The sequence below is a fragment of the Passer montanus genome, unplaced genomic scaffold (assembly GCF_014805655.1).
Source record: "Passer montanus isolate IOZ18808 unplaced genomic scaffold, ASM1480565v1 scaffold19, whole genome shotgun sequence".
Classification (NCBI taxonomy): domain Eukaryota; kingdom Metazoa; phylum Chordata; class Aves; order Passeriformes; family Passeridae; genus Passer; species Passer montanus.
Window position 1 is genome coordinate 2,147,974 of NW_024366480.1, and position 19,868 is coordinate 2,167,841.

Here is a 19,868-nt window from a genome sequence, read left to right on the forward strand (position 1 = left end):
TAGCTGGTGGGAGAACTGTGATGCTCCTGCCTGTCTGCCTTTGGTGGGATGGGGTAGCAGTGCCAGGGGTTATAGAGGCACCTGCCATTGGGTGCCCATCTGTTGGTAACCTGGGACCTACTTGAGCCCCTGGTTTGACCCTGATCCTGAGCCATGGCAAGGCCCAGATGGTCCAGGATTGATGCAGTCTGCTGGTCTTTTTTATTACAGATGGAAAAAAATGTCAAAAATTCTAAATAAGTATTTTATATTTCATCTGGAACTCAATATCCTAAAAAAATTGAAATTCCCTGTCCTTGTCTAGCTTCAGCCTGGAAGAAGAGTCCTTTGAGGGGATGCACAAGAGCAGTGTGATCAAGCCTGATCTTCCATTTAGAAAACGGGTGTCAGACTCTGGTGCTGCAGCTCTTCCATAGAAATAGAGATGCATTCCCTAATTTGAACATTTTTTTGATTTAGCCAATGAAACTAAGTTCTTTGGATCTTTTTGCTGAACACCTGGAATTTTTCAAAGAGATATCTGTAGCTGCCAGGTTTAGTTAGAGGTTTGCAAAACACCAGTGGCAGGCTGGAGTGAGGGAGGGAAAGCAAGGTGTTTCAGGACACAAAGCAGCCCTCGCCTGCCAGGCTGCCTGTTTAAAGTACGAGCTCATACGAGCAAGGATAATCTTCTTCCGTGTGGAGTGTGGTGTCCAGAGAGCTGTTACAAATCTATAATAACCTGTGTGTGCTGCCATGCCAGGCATAGCTTCTGTACACCAGATTTTTCCTTGTGAAACCAGAGCATGGTGCTCCATGTCTGTGTCCTGGCACTGCAGCAGTGTCACTTGCTGCCTGACAGGGAGGAGGGCTACACGGTGGGGACACTGCCTGCATGCAACTGCTGTGTGAGCAAATGTGTGCTGCACCTCTGTGAGAATTAGTCTGGCAGGGAGAGAAAGAAACCCCACAAATTTGCTGAGAGGATTAAGCAAAGCAGTTGAGTTTTGAGGGGCCTGTGGGTATTTATCAGGCTATTTACCATGCCTGGAGCCATACCTTACTTCATGTGCTCTCCGATAACTCATGTGCTCTCAAAAATTTTATCCTGCAGGTATGGAAAACGTTAAGTTCCTTGTTTAAAAATGGATTGAAAGTTCCTGAGTAGGAAGTGTAAAATGTTTGTTCAGTGGGCTAGCTGGTAAGGTCTTCACTTCTGTAATTGTTCCTGCGTACCCTAACAGCTGTCTTTTTTTTTTTTTTTTTTTTTGTCTTTCAAACTCAGAATAGGAAATTACTTCATTAATTTAATTTAGGTAGCTTGATTTCAGTGGCACCCACTGCACTTCACATTTTATAGTTTGCAGTTAGGAAGCAACATCTGGACTTATCCCAGTGATTTCCTGCTCTTAATATATTTAATGTATTTTCTTATGTAAATATTGTTTAATTATAGAAAGGAATAATTTATTAATCTTCACTATGTGTCTAGACTGTTGATTACTTGATGTACCTGAGCCCAGAGCTTGCTATTAAGTAGCATGACAGCATTGCATTTGAGTGGCTTATGGCCATTAATATGCTCATGAGTCTGCAGGAGAAATGGAGCTTAGAGCCCAGTCTATCTATCCACCATACATCTACATCACCAGCAATCTAAATGCTTCTGGCTTACCATTGAAATATGGTGCTTGTGGATTTGATGACTTGAAACATGGCCATTTAGTGAGACAAATATACCCTAGGTCAGGTTGTTTCTTGTGTGATTACTTGCTGGTCATGTTTTCCTAAGCAGATGGTCCATGCTACCCGTGAGCAAGCAGCTTTGTAAGCAGCTACCTGCCTGGCTTTAGGGGACTGGGTTTGCTGCGTTTGTAAGGTTTGCTGCGTTATGTAACCCAGCCCTCCAAAAGTTTTTTTTACTTTTTTCATAGTCACACTTGATTAAAGCTGACCTGGCAAGAGCCCAGGAAGCCTTTGAGAGGATTAGTGGTTATTAGTGTCACTGCCTCCTGCGCTGTGGAAGCGGCTCTGCTGGGAGCGGCGGAGCAGCACCGCCCGGGCACGGCTCCGGGAGAGGCGGCTGCGACCTGCGGGGCACAGCCCGTGCCCCCTGCCCCGCTCCCGGCTGCGGGACAGCCCCGCCCGGTGCCGCTGGGCCCCGAGGAGCCCCGGGAGCGGTGCCAGCCCCGCCGTGCTCTCCTGGGTGGCGGCCGGGGCAGGGCATCACTCAACGCCGCCTCCGCAGCGCTTCGCCTCCCTTTCTTCTCCCGCTGCAGGGAAGAGGTGCCCGGCGCTGAACTTTTTACCTTCAAGGCTAAGTATTTTGTGTGCTGGAGAAAACGGCCATTAAAATGATTTGTGAAATAAATACTATCACTGAGGCAGGTGTTGGACCTGTAAACATGTAATTGCCAGACCTCTGCAGACGTCGACTATTTCTTTTGAGACATCTGCCAGCTAATATTATCTGATAGCAGCTCATTCAGTTGATGAATCTGTCATTTTGCAATTCAGCTACCTGAATGTGTGCTGGGTCGATCAGCTTGCAAACCTGTGTTTAGATGAGCTTCACAATCTGCGGTCATCTGGAGACATTCAAGGTATAATGCAATTAATAATTTACCATCATCCTGACATGAAAGTAACTTACAGTAGAAAAGTCAAAACATGTCAGTTTTCCACGCCTTTGAGACTCATGTGAACGTTGCTTTTAAACAATGGTCAGAGCAATAAAAGCCTGGTCCAACCCAAGGGTCAATGAACAGCAGAAGATGGGGCACATTGTTAGGAGGACATTTAGCCAAAGCTTATTTGTAGAAACTTGGTGAAATAATATTTGTGTTTGACATCTGTGTTCAGCGTTTTTCATCTGGTTTGTGCCTTGATAACTATTACAGAACTTTGCTGCAGGTAAACCAACCATGCTCTAAAAGACATACATAATACTCAGAAGTCAATCCGTAAGTAACCATGGAAAGAAAGAGGGAACTGTGTTTAAAATAGACAGGATCCATGCCTACTTTTTTGTTGGACTGCATTTCTAACTGTTCAAATTAAAGCAGTTTTGCAATGGAAAGCGTGATAATACTTGTGAGCTGGTCCATGGAATATTGTTTTTTTCTGTTGATCACATGCAAGTAGATACTAACACCCACCCTAAAAATTTCAGCTATATTTTGCATTTTTGCTGTTTGGTTGAACAAAAGATGGCTTGTACCTGAGGAGAGTACATTCACTCAACAAGCCTAGAAAGAAACCAATGAATTTGAAAAGGATTTTATATAAAGCAAAAAGAAAAAGAGGAATGGGTCATTTTAAAAAAGTATTAACATCAAGGAGTCCGTGGTGGACTTGCAATTGAGTCATAATCTCTTTTAAAAGCCCCCACTAAGGCAGATAACTAATTTGCTCTGTAGTCAGGCTGCTCAGGTTACCCCCTTGATGTTTTGGGCTGTGGGGACCCTCCTCCAGGACTTTGTTGCTCTTGGTGGCCGCAGCCGTGCAGCTGGGGATGAATAGGATGGAGTGGCAGGAGGGTAAATGTGAGAGCTTTGTGTTTTCAGACAGTTCTTTTGCTTCTAGGAAAGTTAATTAGGAAGTGAAACCTTAAGCAGTTGACAGTGTGCATTGTTGGCTGCTAGTGCTCTGTGACAAATACCACTGAAAGGTACTTCACTTTCTTTTGTAAACAGAAAGGTAAGGAATTTGCACAAAAATGTATTGGTGAAGATCTGCTTTTCATCATGGCCTAACCACATAGTAAACAACAGAAATAACTTGTTTTAATAAAGTATGGTGTTGAAACATTTATCAGCAAGCTCTTTCTCTCCATTTCAAAGGTATGTTTAGGTAAGAGGAACTGTTGCCTTAAAGAAACCCAATCTGAAATTTTGTTATAACATTTTTTTCAGGTCAAGGTCAGGAAACTTAAGGAAAAGTTTGACTTTTGGGCCATCATACAATTACCCCGAGTTGATTAATACAGTATGCTGAAACAGCCATCTAAGAATTTTGTAGCATTTAAAATGTATCCCAAATAGTAGTTACTCACATAAAATTATTCTAGTAGTTACATTATAAAAAGCATGACTTCATTTTTATTATCATTTTTTGCATGTAGCATGCACAGTTATGAGGCAAGTGCAATAATCCATGTATTTTAATTTCTCTGTGTAACAATAAAAAAATTAACATACCTTTCTCTTATAGGCTATGTTCCCTTGAGTGGCATCATTATAAGCCTCTGGAGGATTAATAAAATAGGCTTGGGGACTTCAGAGTTTAAGCCTGTTAAAACAGTTCAGCACAGTACTTCATTTGAACTAGACTTTAGTGGTGTACTTGTGAAACCAAATGGAGAGTGGTGTAGAGGTGGCTGAAACACTACAGATGTCCATTTCAGAATAAAGGTAGCTGCCTTTTGTCCTGCATTTCCACCCTCTGCAGGTGGAGCAGCTCTGCACGAGGCTCTCACAACATCAGCAATACAGAGTAGCACAGCAGAACATTAATTATGAGAGGATTGTACAAGGGTAGGGCACTTGTGGAAGCAGTATTTGGGACTCAAAAAGCAACTGCAACAGATGACTGCTCTGGGGGCTGGTGAACAGGAGGGAGTAATGCTATTGTATGTCTACAATTCATCCACGTGGGCTGGTGCTCAGGCTCATTGAGGGAATGCTGCAAAGGACATTTTCTAAGCAAGCCCTAGTTTTTTTGCAGCCTCTGTCTCTCCTGGAGCAGCTGTGGCTGTGGAGAGATCTCCCATCTCTGCAGCTCTCTGCTTATCCATGTTGTCCCCTTGCTTGTGCCCATTAATCTCAGTCCTGGTGAAACCACAGTTTCCTTAGCCACACAGATATTTTGCAATAGCTTTCCTTTTCACCAGTGTTCCCTACAGAAAGGGCGAAATTAGTTTTCTGTTTATACATTCCCGTGAAGTGATGCTTTATCTGTTTTTACAAGGCTGTGTAATGCCATTTAGATTTAGTCCTCAGAGCGAGCTATTTTTAAAGGTTTTCAGAGGGTCATTGTAAATATTAAATTATTCAGATACTTTCATATTTTTCTGTAGGAAACTCCCCAAATATTATTAGACTTAACTTTTTTGGGGGTGCTTTGGAAAATGAACTAGGAAGATTTTCAGGAATCTTTAGTACAGGTTTAAATTTCTTCCTAGTCCTTCCCAATGTTCTTCAGGATGTAAATCCAACACACCATGAAATTTACAGTGATTTAATAGTAATGAAAATAAATATTGTATAGGATAACCATGAGATAACAGTGCTTGAGTAAGGTGAGCTAAGTGGTTGAATAAGGTTATTACACATCAGAACTGTTCTTCAGACACTTCAAATAATGCCAGGGCCAGGTGGTACAGGGCTGAGTATATTAAATTAACTTGCCGATGGCTCTTCATGCTGTACAGCTGGAGATGAAATGGGGAGGGATGGAAGAAGGCTGAAGGGCTTCAGGGGCATGGGTCTGCCCCCACCTCTGGGTATGATGGGGTTGGGGAGGATTCCACCCTTATCAACCCCGTTGTGAGCTCATTCCTCATTTCTTGAAGAGAAAGGAATGTTTATTCAGCTGACACAGTTTCTGGGAAAGAGGCTGGAAGAAGAAACTGCTGCGTGACAGTCTTCCTCCTTATCATCTAAAGTGGTGATGTATCTGTGCAACATGTGCAGAGTGGGAAGGATGGCCAGCTAGACAAGGGACAGACCTAGGAAAATGAAGTCTTTGAATGCTCAGGGGATTATTACCCCATTTCTCTGCATCTACAACAATAGTCATCTGAACTCAGCCTACCAAACCCTAATCAAAATAACCTTTTTCACTTGAACAGTTGATTAACCCCCAAAGGCTCCATGTTTCAGTGAGTTTACTCAAATTTGGATAGCATGTGTGGAGTGTGCAGTGCTGATTTGCCCCAGAGTATATATTAATAACAGTGGCCGTGGATGGGAACAGGGAAGGGCTGGAGCAAACCATGTGTCTCTCCTGCATGGACAAGGAACAGCTGAAAGCTTGGGGCTGCCTCCCTGCTCCCACATGTCTTTGTGTGGGAGAAGATTTGGAAGGGTGTGATTAAACCCCCAGGAGAGGCATGCAAGGCAAACTGGAGAACAGCTCCTCATCTGATTTCTCCTGGGGGCTGCTTTTCCCTTCACAACGTCAGCCCTCCTTGCTATCCCCTCTCTGCAGCACGGCGGGTGTCTCTGGAAGGGATGGGCGGCCTTCGGCTGCATCTCCTTATGGAAATTGCTTTGACCTTTATTTTCATTTCTTGGCCCGACTGCTATCCTGTCCCTGAAGCGGAGTGTGGTTACACCTTTCTGCTTAAGCTGGCATGTTTAGTTTAAAACCAGAAGAAATAAGAACTTCTCAGCTTTCTAGAAATAACTTTTCTTCTCTTTTTATCACCTACAGAATGCCTGGAGAGTTTCAAACTAATAACAAGATTATGTAAGAGAACAGGAAATAAAAACACACATATATTTTATTTCTGCAGAAACAGCCCCATTGCATTTAGTCTTCCAACACAGTAAATGAGCCCTCTATATACTTTGGCACTACAAAGCATTTCAAAGATACTTCTGGTAAACACCAATACCATATCTATCCCTCTAAACCTCATTTTTCAGATATGTATACATTGTGGAAGTGGAACAAAAGTCAGCTTCAACATTTTAAGCAATCAGTTTGATTCTGGTCACAGCAATTACTCTTTCTGTCAGCAGGAGGAAAATTTACAATCATGAAATCAAAGGGTCTAACTTATTCCTGCATAATGCAGCATAAGATGCATGTAAATGGGATCCCCCCCCTGGAAAAGCTGCTTCCTCTCATTTGCCTGAGCAGAGCTGGGTGGCCGCCGTGCGCCGCACAGCAGGGCAGGGCGTGCTCAGCCCAGCCCGTGGGCAGGTGGAAGGAGCAGGATCATGCTCAGGGCTGTGCTGCCATGCCAAGGCAGGGTCCTGCTGTGTCCCCATCCCTCTCCCTGTCCACCCTGTGCAGTGTTGCCAGGGCTGGCTGTCCCACCACTCGTCCTGACCCGCTGCTGCCATCCCGGAGCAACACGTCAGTGCCAGCTGCACTGCAACCCTTCTCTGTCATCCCCTCTTCAAGGAACATCCAGCTTCATGTCTGTCTTTTTTTCCTTTCAGGAGTGAGGCATTGACAGCTTTCCCTTTTCCATTCTCCCCTTCTTCCCCGTGGGTTTTTTGGAAATGGCTGAGGAAAACAGTGATCAGCCAATTTATGTGACACTCTCTCAGATAAACAAATGGGAAAATGGGACTTTTGAGGCTTGTCTGGACAGTGTAATTAAAATGAACCTTGTGTGGCAGTTGTAAATTGACCCTTGGCAAACAATCTGGCTGGTCAGATCAGGTTGTGGAAAGAGCTTCATCATTTCTTAACATGGGTGATTCCACATTTTAGTAATTCTATAATGTTATTTTATTTTTCTCTTTGGAGAATTTGAATGGGTTTATTTATAAAATAACATAGATTTTGGGACACCTACATCATCTCCTTTCACTGAATCACCTTCTCCTATAAATAGTTCAGGTTCACAGTTCCTTTCCTGGGGAGATAAAAATAGGAAGAAAAAAGAAAGAAGGGGGGAAAAAAGGAAAATAGATCTCATTTCACTCATTTCAGTTGACAAGAATCAGTAAACTGGTTTCCAGATCTGGGGACCTTTCCTTTTGGTAATACATAACCCTCTCTGACTACATTCATTTAATTCTTCAAGCCCACTCTGCACTTCAGTGTGTTCTCAGGTTTCTAGCTCTTCATAGTACATTTTTAACACATAGAAATAATGTCTGAAAGCTAATTATGTTAAACAACTTCAAGGTAATTTCAAACTTAGTAAGGCTTGTAGAAAGATTTATGTCTAATTTTAAAAATAATTTCTCTTAACAATTATACAAAGAATATAATAATACTTCTGCTTTGCTTAGCAGGATTTTGACTTTAGAAAATAATGTTACCACTAGCTGTTTTTTTCACAGCAGCAAAAAAAGAACCAGATGAGTTGAGTCCTGGTGTGTCCAGTCTCCTTACTCACAGGCACTCGTTAGTCTGACCTTCTTAACTATTTATAATCCAAGTGGATGCTATGGATAAAGAGGAAAGAGGGCCCCTTGTATTCCTTCCTTCCTTCCTTCCTTCCTTCCTTCCTTCCTTCCTTCCTTCCTTCCTTCCTTCCTTCCTTCCTTCCCTCCTTCCCTCCTTCCCTCCCTCCTTCCCTCCTTCCCTCCTTCCCTCCTTCCCTCCTTCTCTCTTTCCCTCCTTCCTTGAGCAGCATGGTTTTCAACATCTATCTTGTGTTTCTTTCATTTCATTTCTGGTTCTTTTTCGATGCATTCATTGTTTACCAGTGAGAATGAAGCTTATTTTCAAAGTTATGTCTGTACATCTTGTCTGAGGAAAGGGACTTTGATATGATAAATGCACCTGACAAGGCCTTATTTATTCATATATTTCTTGAAATTTATCACTGATGTAGTAGTTAAAGAACACAATTTGAGATCATGAGGAAATGTGTGGGAAGCATATCTGGACTTAGTTAAAACTTTGGAAGAATGTGAGAATTCACTTTTATTAAGCCAAAATATAATAAATTCACAATGTAAAGTACAACTCCAACTAGGCCAGATGATAAACGTTTTAATGCAATGCATGCAGCTGCTCCACTCTGTTGTTTCCAGTCCTTTTCTGTCTGGTCTATTTACCTCCCCTTAATAGCTGCAGGACATATTTATTGGGACCTAAATTTTCCCTAGTTGTTTGCAGCACAACTTTCTGGTCCAAGGAAAGGCTCATTTCTTTGAACTGTTTTTCCAATAAGAGCTGAAAACAGCAAATACTGAATTAAAAACTTTATAAGCGCATTGCGCAGCAATTTCTCTGGGTTTCTGCTTTCTGGGGAGCCGAAGAGGGGAGAAGGTAAAGAGCTGTGTGTGGTGTGTGCACGCTGCTTGCCTGCAGTGGCCGTGCACTCTGCGAGGCTCGTGGTGACCCCTGGGAAGCTGGGGAGTGACAGCCCCAATCCCCAGCTGACAGGCAAATCTGTGTCAGAGGCAGAGCTGAACAATGCAGGGCAATGAAAGAATGTGGAAGGTAAAGCCAGGGGGTGGCTGAGCTGGGTTTGGCTTCAGAAGGGGCTGTTTCTCTCCTGTATGGGGTGATCGGGCCCCAGGTTACAGATGTTTCAGAAAACAAAGCCAGTTGTTGAAGGAGTGTATGGTCTGTATTAAAGTCGTTCTGGAGCCTCCCTCACCCAGGCATATGAAGACAATTTTTGTGTATGAGGCAGCAGGTGAACAGCCCTGCTTATTCAGCAATACAGAAATAAGAGTAATGTGACAGAATTAGTGAGACCTTCATACATATTTTTTCTAAGTAAAATAAGTAGATCCTGTCCTGGAAAAAAAAAGTATAAATTTTTTGGTCGTCCTCTATGCCAGCTGCAAAACCTGAGACAAATGGGCACTATGACAACTTCTTTTGTAGAAGCAAATCAAAGATGTGTGTTGTGGGGGCCTCTGGCCAGCTCTAAGGTGGTTAGTCACCATACTACGCCTGGGAAAATGCACTCTATGTGAATTTGTGCACACTGCATTTTGCACAGTATGCTGTCCTTTGTTTTAATAACACTGGGAAATTCTCATATGAGGAAAAATATCCTCCTTATAAAGCCAGGGGACCCAAATATTGAACAGTAAAAATCAAATGCTCTCCATGAAGTGCAGAGTGTAAGGGAATTAGTCTAAGATCACTGGCCTCAGTGGAGGGTGGAGAGGGAATATGATAGGACACTGGACTTAAGTAGGGGTCAGGGCACAGGTATGCAGAGTTTGAACGTGGAAATGGAAAGCACTGAAGTAATGTGATACCCCTCAGGTGAGAATATCTGCAGCTCAGCAGAAATTTCGGCTGTCTGTGGCCACTGTGCCCCTGTGACAGACCCAGAGCCCCTGAGTGCACCAATGAACTTGAGGGAGCAGTCCCAAATACTGCCTGTGCAGAGCTGTGTTCCTGACATGCTGATGGCAGCAAGTCACATATGCAATGTACACTGGCACAAGTGTTTTGGGCATGTTCTTACAGCAGTCCAAGCTGTGGAGCACGCAGCTGTGGCTGTTTTGCTTCCAGCTCATGTTGGTACAGGTCTCTGCATCACAGCCCTCCCTCTGCAAGCCACAGGGACCATGATGCATATTCCACACTGGCTTCCCAATGTGTGAAATTCTTAAGCAGATGGTCTTACTCAGCATGACATCTTCAAATCCTCAATTTTTTGTTAGAGGTAGTTTTTTCATAGGTGTGTATATTGCACAGAACAAAGGCACAGATCATATTCACGTGGTTCCAGGAATGTTTTCACAAGTTTTGGCAACAACTCTTGATCTAGTGACTGTGTGGCATAACACATCATTGAGGCTGTTGGCTGTGGGAACACATGGTGAGACAATTTTGTGGTTAAAATGCTTTAACCTGCATATATGTGCCACGGGATTGACCTGCTAGGTGTACTTTGTGTGAGGGAATTAGATTAAGCACTCCCCAGTGGTACCAGTAGGATTTTTGCTGTGTACTTTCCCAGGGACAAGTAGAGCCTTTGCCTCATGGACAGACTTGAACAAGCAGATGAAATACTGGAGATTCACTCCACTCTGGAGTGGCCCCTATCTTCTACAATCAGTGGATTCTTAAAAGCATTTCAGACCATCAATGTGTCCCACATATTCCTGAGGTGAATATAAACCAGAAAATATGCAATTTTGTGGCTTTTGGAGGCTGGGTATGGATTTTTACATACAGCATCATGTCCTGTTTATTATTATGAAATAGGATAAGAGGGAAAAGCTAAGGGCAGGACAGAACATTTATTTTCTTGAAAATTAAACATCCATAATAGAGAGGATGAAGATAGACCATTTCAGGTTAGTACGGTGTCAATGCTGTCTGCTCTCTCTATGTGCATACATTCTCTCATTCTGCTTCAGATTTATGGTTTTGTAATCCACATACTCACTTGCAAGGTTATGATGACCCATAAAACACATCTGTATTGTCTCATGTCTTTGTCAAACTCTCTGTCTTCTGCTCTGTCTCTGGTTCCTTTCATTGATGCAGAAAATGAGAAAAAAAAGACATTTTTATCACCTGGGGGTTTTTTTATTCATTCAAATAACAATTCAATTGTTTGAATAGGACAGCTCAAAATCATAACCCTAATCAAATTATTAAAAAAAAAAAAGGCAAACAGAACCCCCCCAACAAACCCAAAGAATGTCTGTTGAGAAGCAGCTGAGTACAGCTTGGACCAAGGTGAGGACACAGGCTACTATCATTCCTGCAACACTCAGCAGTGTCTGTCACACTTACTGTGGGGTGGGGGAAGCAAACCTGGTTTTTTGAGCTGGTACTTAGGTATTCATATGGACTTTGCTTAGATTGGCAGCAACACTTAAATGAAAAGTTTTGTGAAGAAATAGACACTAAAGATAATGTTATTCCTGTTGTTTCCATGGCAATGGACATGCTTGATGGACTATATCCATCATGTGTGCTCTGTAACCATCTGGTTTCACAGTCCTCATTTAAGACACTCTAGGAATAAAATGTAGGTAAATAAAACTTTAATCGGGTTTATAATTACTGTTGTCCTTACAGAAATTATTTAACATGATTTTTCAGCTGCCTCAGCATAAGGCCCAAAGGTCTTTTTAGGGTTTTATTGCTACATTTAAGGAATAGTTTAAGAATTGTTATTGTACTTTAGCTACAGATGCCACTGTTTCTTCTTGGTTTCTGAAACTATGTTATAATGACATCACATTAAGATTTTTTTTTTCCAGGCTCCAAAAAGGTCACAGTTATTTTTTCCAAATGGCTCTGTCAAGCATAAAAATTAACCATACTTTGAGCTGGATTTTCTGTATTTGTAATGTATGTTTATGTTAGAGTTGCTGTCAAAACAGGCATTAAAGATAAATGTAGCTAATTAAAAGAACATTTGCTTAGAGCTCCTGGTAATAGATACCTCATTGTGGGGTCTTGAGGTAAAACTTATTTTCACAATTGATTCAGTTTATGGGATTGTGTTTAAACCTTATAGAAGGCTATTTCAATTCTCCAAATTGTGCATATTAGCCTGAAAACAATCAAGTTAAGTCTATAAGTAAATTGCAAAGAGAACTCTGGGTGTACTTGCTAAATGTGTAAAATGTTCTTGTTGGCTCTACTTCCTACACTTCATCATTTCAAATAATGCTTCCCAGCAGTAATTGCAAGTGCAAACTGGTTTTACAGAAGGGAAAAAGCCTATCTGGCACTGGATGAGTCAATAAGCTGCACACTGTAGCATAAGATAAAGAAAAAAGATGTAAAAGATCCCATATCAAGTTAGGCAATTGTTTCTATTTTATCTTCCTTTATTTTACTAAACAGCTGTACTCACAACATTAATTTCATTGCACATGACATCTGTGTTATCCTAGGGACTCCTAGGCTGGGGAAAAGGTCAATGCCAGCTGCCATTGCTTCAAGTTTCCATAAACTTTCAATGGCCAATAATATTTTGTGCTTTATAGAAAATAAAATAATAATGTATTTGTGTAGCACCTTTCATATTAAGGGATTTCAAAGAAAACTATGAACTGTAGGCCCAATCCTTTAGTTACATAAACAAAATTCCCATTGATTTCAGCAAACTCATGCCAGGGTAAAGAGGGCAGAAGAAAGGTGTCAGGATTTGGCTCAATGTACTGCAGGCAGCAATCACTTCATCCACTAATAAAGTTCAGTCACTTTTTGGATGGGACTTGGCAGTTGTTTAACATGAGTGGTCTTGAGCTGACTCAGTTTAAATGGAAGGATAAACAAAAAATATAGTTCTCTAATTAAGATTTCGTAGTTAAGTGGAACAAACTTTGAAAAATTGAAGGGACTGGTTGGGAGAGACAGCTGGGACTGGGTTTCTCAGGGTCTTCAAAGTGGAAAAGGTTTGGAAATGCTTCAGGTCAAAGATGCTGAGAATACATAAAAGTGCCATGGGGAAAATTACGTAGGGATGTATTTCAGACCTGGCAGAGGGAACTACTGGCTCAGGAAGAATATTGGGAATAAGCAGGGAACTTATAGGAACTGAAAAAAGGACTGCTGTAGAGGAAATCCTTGTTACAAAAGTCAAAACCAGTGAGAATTGTGTGAGAACTCTCTAATGTGTCGTAAATCTTTTGCCCCAGAGTTCAGGAGGGATGACAGCATTGGCCATGAGGACAGATGGGAAGGGATCACTGGGAATGTAGAATCCAAGTGCATATTTCAGCTTCAAAGTTCTTCTTGAGTGGGATGTATCTCCTGTCTCCATCCTGCAAGGCTGGAAGATGTGCTGCTGAGAACTGCAAGGTTCATAACACACTAGGGTGGAGTGAGCATTGTCACTACAGGCAGGAGAGTGGCAAGGGAAACAGCTGTACTTAACTGCAGGAAAAGGTACGTAGACAGCCATGGACATAAAAGTCTGATCTAAACTGTGTGTAAGGCTCTACATCAGGCTTTGGAAAAGATCCTGGAAGGATCACTAGGAGATAAATTAAACATAGAAAATGACAAGTAATAATTTAACAGAGGTAGAGGACACTGAACTGTTACGTTTTCCACAAAAATAATGTGTAAAATATAAACTATCAAGATTTTACAAAAATATGCTTTGGAAACAAATAGGCAACTTTTACTTGTCTTAATGAGAGGAATCAGGCATGGCATTGTAAAACAGGTAACAGGAGTCATGAATGTGGACAGCAGCAGTCTGTGGCAAGGGATGAAACCAGACTGTAAACCAATGCTGATTTTGCTTAATACTTTCTCAGAGACTTGATGCAAATATGAAAAGGGTCATGACAAAATGTACTGATCTGCAGGGTTTAGAGGCGTTGCCAACACAAGTCTTTCAGAGAGAACAAAGTTTAAGAGTCCACATTGGAATAGAATAAAGTATAATAATAAAAATAATGTAAAAAAATCTGCTAGAAGCTCAGGGCTCATCTGTTCATAGCAGATTTTTACTTGTTGATCAAGCCTTGACTAAGAGGCATCAATGTGATGGAACCACTAAAAGACAAAAGCAGTTCCAGAATTTGTCTGTCAAATTACTCCCAGTGTGGGCAAAAAATACTAGCATCAACCTACAGGGCTCTGGCTAGACGTCTTCTCAACTTCTGTCTTTAGAAAAGCCATTTGAACGTCGTGCAGATGCAGCAAATGTCCCATGCAGGCTCAAAAGAAGTGTCTTTGTCCCTCTGAGAGGATGGAAGAAATGGTCTTGGTTAAACTGGTAAAATGAGGGCAAGGGGGAGGGCACAAGGGAAAGCAGCAGGGAGAAAAGTTATTTAAACTAAATTAAAATCATTCCGCATGTATGGTTGATGTCAACTGAGAAAAAAACAAGTTTAAGTTTGAAACTAGAAGGCAACTCTTCATTCTTAGAGCAAGTGCACTTTGGAATATTCTCCAGTTGAGTAACAGAGGCCAAAACCCAACAACTTTTATGTTGGAGTGTATGAAAGAAATCATACAATGTGTTTGCTTACTGTAACAGGGGAATTGACTTAATGGCCCAGAAAGTTCCTCAGAGCCCTGTGTTCTGATGTCCTCTGCAGCAAACACTGTTGCTGTATAAGAGATTTGTGCAGAAATTAAGTGCAGTCCTGTTGAAATTGAAGTGGGAATTTAAGTTCCCCAAGAGTAATTAGCCTTGCTGCGTGTGGTCAGGACATGGAAGAGGCATTTAATGGCTGTGAATATCAGTAGGTCTTTAAGTGGTGGAGGAGATTGTAAGTTACTGGGATATTCATATAGTAATACTCAAGTTCAAGGGATATGTCCTTTTGAACAGCAACTATTAACACAGCGTTGGGATACTGGTTCAGCTTTCACTGAGGTGACAACTGCTATGTCTGACTGTCCCTGGCCATCCCAGATGTGGAAGAAACAAAATAACCCAGCTTGTCTTTCAATTAGCAACGGGAAATGTCCTGTTTTGGGGGATAGCTTTGAATGCACACTACAATAAAAAGAGTCCACTTGCAACAATTAAAGGGACATGCAACACCACAGTTTTCATGCAACAGGATACCAAATGTGGCAAAGGGGAGAAATCAACCCCCATTTATCTAAATACAGACACATTTTCCAGCAAAATTAATCAATTAAACTGGGGAGTGTTCTCAGTCTGTTGTCTCAACATCTCAGTTTTAGCATGCAACTTAAAATGGGATCAGGGAAAGGCATTTTGAATGTAGGCAGAAATTTTCTGCATCAGCAACACTTCCTGGCTTATGAAAATTGCTGAGAGTTGTTGTCTAACAATATTATCATGTGAAACAGCACACAGTGATAGGAGTTTTTTTCTGAACTACTAAAAACCATTAATAATTAATTATGTTAGAAGCATGCTATTAATTGTGGTGTAATTTTCACCATGTGTACAATATTTAACTGCACATTTTGTCACAGTGCAATTATAGGAAATGTTTTTACAAGATGTCTCTCTGGCTGTATATACATTGTGGTTGCTCTAATTATTTTCCCCTGTTATAATGTACAACATTCCCAGGATCCTGTCTTGTAAACCATTCACTGATAGACAGGATACATAGAGAGTAGTGTAGTAAAGTTTTCTCTTTATTCTGTACTTTGTTGAGAAATAAATTTGAAAAAGTTGAGCAGTTTGTGCACATGTATTATTCTCTGCCTTTTTAATTATATTAGACACATGTCCAGTACTTTGTTTCCAGCACTGTGATGCTCTAAGTCCCTGAGGACACTGAAATAGCTGAGTGAAATTAACACTGAAAAAATATATAATAATTTGCCTCAAAATGACCACTGCTATTTGAAGTATGCTGTGCAGCGTGGTTCTGCTCTGAATTTTCACTCACATTGTATATGGGGATGCAATAATGATGGGCATGCAATTAGTCAGCCATTGGCAGATGCTGCACAAGCCACCACTCTACACCTAATCTCTTTCTGGAATAATGGGAGAATAATATTTGCATTGGCTTATAACCAAAAATTCTCTTAAATACAACTTGATTTTGTATATTTTACCCAATGGTATAATTGTATGGACAAAATTTGTATATATTAAATGGCATATGCTACATGAAATTTTCTCAAATATAGTATTAGCTATTCTAAAAACAATTTCTCCAGACATATGGTAACATAATGTGGCCAGCACACCTGTCTGGCTGGATAGAAAAACTGCAAAAGAGAAATTAAAAATTATCTGACTCCTTTTACTTCCACCTGACAAATCAATGGAGATTTCACTGATGTTATTCTTAGATTTTTATAAATTTAACATAAATTAGAGAAATATCCTGTCTATTGTCTTGTCAAGGTAAGAGTGGTCTTTTTCTGATGCACCTAATCTCCACACCCCCCAAAAAAAAAAAAAAACAACCCCAAAAAAACCCCAAAAAACTTCAAAACACATAAAAAAATTAATGTGGCAGGTCACATTTTAAAAAATATTATTTTAGAAAGGCTATAGGATTAAGAATTGCTATCTATGTTGTTGTATCACAGAAAAATGGGAGTTTGAATTTTAGTATAGCTACAGTTTGAACAAAATTTTCACACTAAAGCTTTGAAATAGCAGGTTGGAATTACATGCATTAGACCCACTGATGAACTCACTGTAAGTTTAAATTCTGATCCCACCACCATGGTAAGCATGAATTAAGTCAGAATTCGTATTTTTGTTTAGACTTTATGTAGGACATCTGAATCAGTCCCTTTTGTCAGTCATATTCAGTCTTCAGGTCCATCTCCATCTAAATATGCAAAGAGTTGCAATGGAACTGGCTCTGGGTGTAAAATGAAAATGTAAAATCTGAGACCTGTGTTGAGACCTGAGGTTCGTGGAGACTTTTTCATTATTTTTGGCTGGTTGAGGGTCATGCCACTGCACAGGCTGCATGGTCCACTCTCCTCCAGGCAAGGATTTGCCAGACAGTGGGAAGGCTCTGTGGGAAGGCATCGACACCGTGGCCACATCCAGCCCTGTGTCTCAGGGCTGTCTCCTCCACACAGGAAAGGAAACCAGCACAGGAGACACAAGTGTCCTGAGAGCACACAGCACAGCCATGACTACCTGACCTGAGGGAAGCAGCTCAGACTTTCTTCAGTTCTCCTATCTACAGAATGGTTTCATGGCTGGAATCGTAGATTAAATATTCTTCACAAATTTTTTTAAATTGTTATCTTGAAATCAAATCACAACACAAGGGATATAAAATTCCAGTAAATGGAACAAAACACAGCATAAGCAATTGCTGACTGTATGAAGAAAATTTACTAAAATGAAGCATAATGGACTTTGTTTTTCTATAAAAAATAGTGTATATTAATCTGTCAACTTCTAAATTCAGATTTTTTTAATATACAAATGCGCTAATTTCAATGTTATGTTTTCTATAAAGAAAAGAGTAAACCAGAATCAACCCAATTCTGTGGTATTCTTGATGTCAACATTCATAGAGCATCAATGACAGCATTTCATATATCTTCATAAAGTCTTATGATTTTTTTTTTTATTTAGATGTCTTAGTTTCTGATATTAAAAGGGTAAACTGGTATATTATCAGTCATAAGAATATAACTTCAAGCCACTCTCCAGGAAGGAGTCCAGGTGTAAATAGAGCTAGGAAGGAAAACATTTAAACTAAGCTTTAGAAATATTCCTAATTTTGAGCTTTTTGGAGTTTTTTTCCCCCAGGTGAAAAAAGAAAAGTGATGAATCCTTTACTCTTTTAAAGTTAATCTAGGTGAGACAGTAGAAAGTACAAGAAACAATCTTTCACAAGCAAGTAAAGAGAAAGTTGACTTTTTATTTTCTAATGACTAATTCCATTATTTTAAGTAATCTTGTTACCCAAAGAGCACAAAAGACAGAAATCATGAATAGCATCAAGATAATGATACAAGTTCTGGTTTACTTCATTGTTTATTTTCATTTATTTCATTTAATTCTCTAATTAATAGCAAAAAAAAAATTTTTTTTAAATGTTGGTTTAGTGCTTTATTCATTCCTGATGATGAGCTTTGTGAAGATCATCCCCTGTGCTACAGAGACAGATGTTTTCTGTGGCCCTGATTCAATAAAGCAATCCTGTTCAGGAAAGCAGTTAAAACAGAGAATATCCCAACAACCTGCAGATGAGAACATGACAATTTTTCAGTATTGAAAAGAACTAAAAACATATGCTTTAATGTGACATCTTTGACTGACAGTCAGCTTCCCTCAGATTATCCAGGGAGGAATTGAAACCAGGTTAACTGCGGGCCTGAGTGAATGTATGAGCTTTTATAGATCTGATTTTTCCATTACTTATAAACTGTTCTGAGTGTCAGACTAACTTCAGATCAGATTATTCCAAGTTTGGCAATTATTTTTTCTCATCCAGTTCTAAATGTCCAGCTTGTGTCCTTTCCTGAGACAGCAGGTCAATGTCTGAGTGACACATGATGCCAGTTTCTTATTTTGTGTCGGCCCTATGTGTCCAAACACAAGAGCTGGATGACAACACACACTTCTGATCATTGTGATTGTGAATCCGGAACCTGTGCATGGATCTATATTTATATCTATATAACTTTTACAAAAAGGCTTATCAGTTTTTTCTTTGCAGCTCTGAATCTTTTGGCGGAGTTACCACAGGTATGGGACAATTTCCCCTTCCCATTCCAGTCAAGTGAAGTCCCAGGTGACTGAAAAAGGGAAACATTGCACTCATCTTTAAAAAGAGTAAAAAAGAGGATCGGATCCTGGGAACTACCAACCTGTCTGCCCCACCTCTGTGCCTGGGAAGATAATGGGACAGATCTCCTAGAAGCTGTGCTAAGGCACACGGAGAACAGGAGGTGATTTGGGACACCCAGCATGGCTGCACCAAGGGCAAGTCCTGCCTGACCAAAGTGCTGGCCTTCTATGATGGGATGTCTGCATCAGTGGACAGTGGAATGGTTATGGATGTCATCTAGCTGGGCTTGTGTAAGGTCTTCTACATGGCATCCTACAATGTCCTTCTCTCTAAATTGGAGAGAGATGGATTTGATTGGTGGGCTGTTAGGTGGATAAAGAAATGGTTAGATGGTTGCATCCAGAGGGCAGTGGCCTATGGCTCCCAGTCCCAGTGACAAGTGGTGATCCTCAGGAGTCCATGCTGGTACCAGTGTTATTCAATATCTTCATTAATGGTGTAGATGAAGGGATTGAGTGCAGTCTCAGCAAATTTGCAGATGACACCAAGCTGAGTAGTGTGGTTGACACACCTCAAGGAGGGGATGCCATCCAGAGGGACCTGGACAAGCTCAAGAAGTGGGTCCATGGGAATCTCATGAGGTTTAACAAGACCAAGTTCAAAGTGCTGCACCTGGGTTGGGGTTGTGGTATCAGCACAGGCTGGGGATGAGCAGATGCAGAGCAGCCCTGCTGAGAAGGACTGGGGGTGCTGGTGGGTGAGAGGCTGGACATGAGCCAGCCATGTGAACTTGCGCCTCAGAAAGGCAGTTGTGTCTGGGCTGCACCCAAAGCAGAATGGGCAGGAGAGTGAGGGAGGGGATTCTGCCCCTCTGCTCTCCTGTCTTGAAACCCCACCTTGAGTACTGCATTGACCTCTGGGGTCCCCAGCACAGGAAGAACATTGATCTATTGGAGAGGAGGGCCACCAAGATGGGCCAAGATTAAAGGGATGGAGAATCTCTCCTATGGGTAAAAGTTAGAAGAATTGGGATTGTTCAGCCTGGAGAAGAGAAGATTTCAGTGTGACCTAACTGCAGCCTTCCAGTAC

General features: G+C 41.1%; 1 pseudogene; it reads left to right on the plus strand.

Annotated features, from left to right (window-relative positions):
* The first annotated feature begins 1,581 nt into the window (after nt 1-1,581).
* LOC120500723 lies at nt 1,582-19,490 on the plus strand (annotated as a pseudogene).
* The last annotated feature ends 378 nt before the right edge of the window (nt 19,491-19,868 follow it).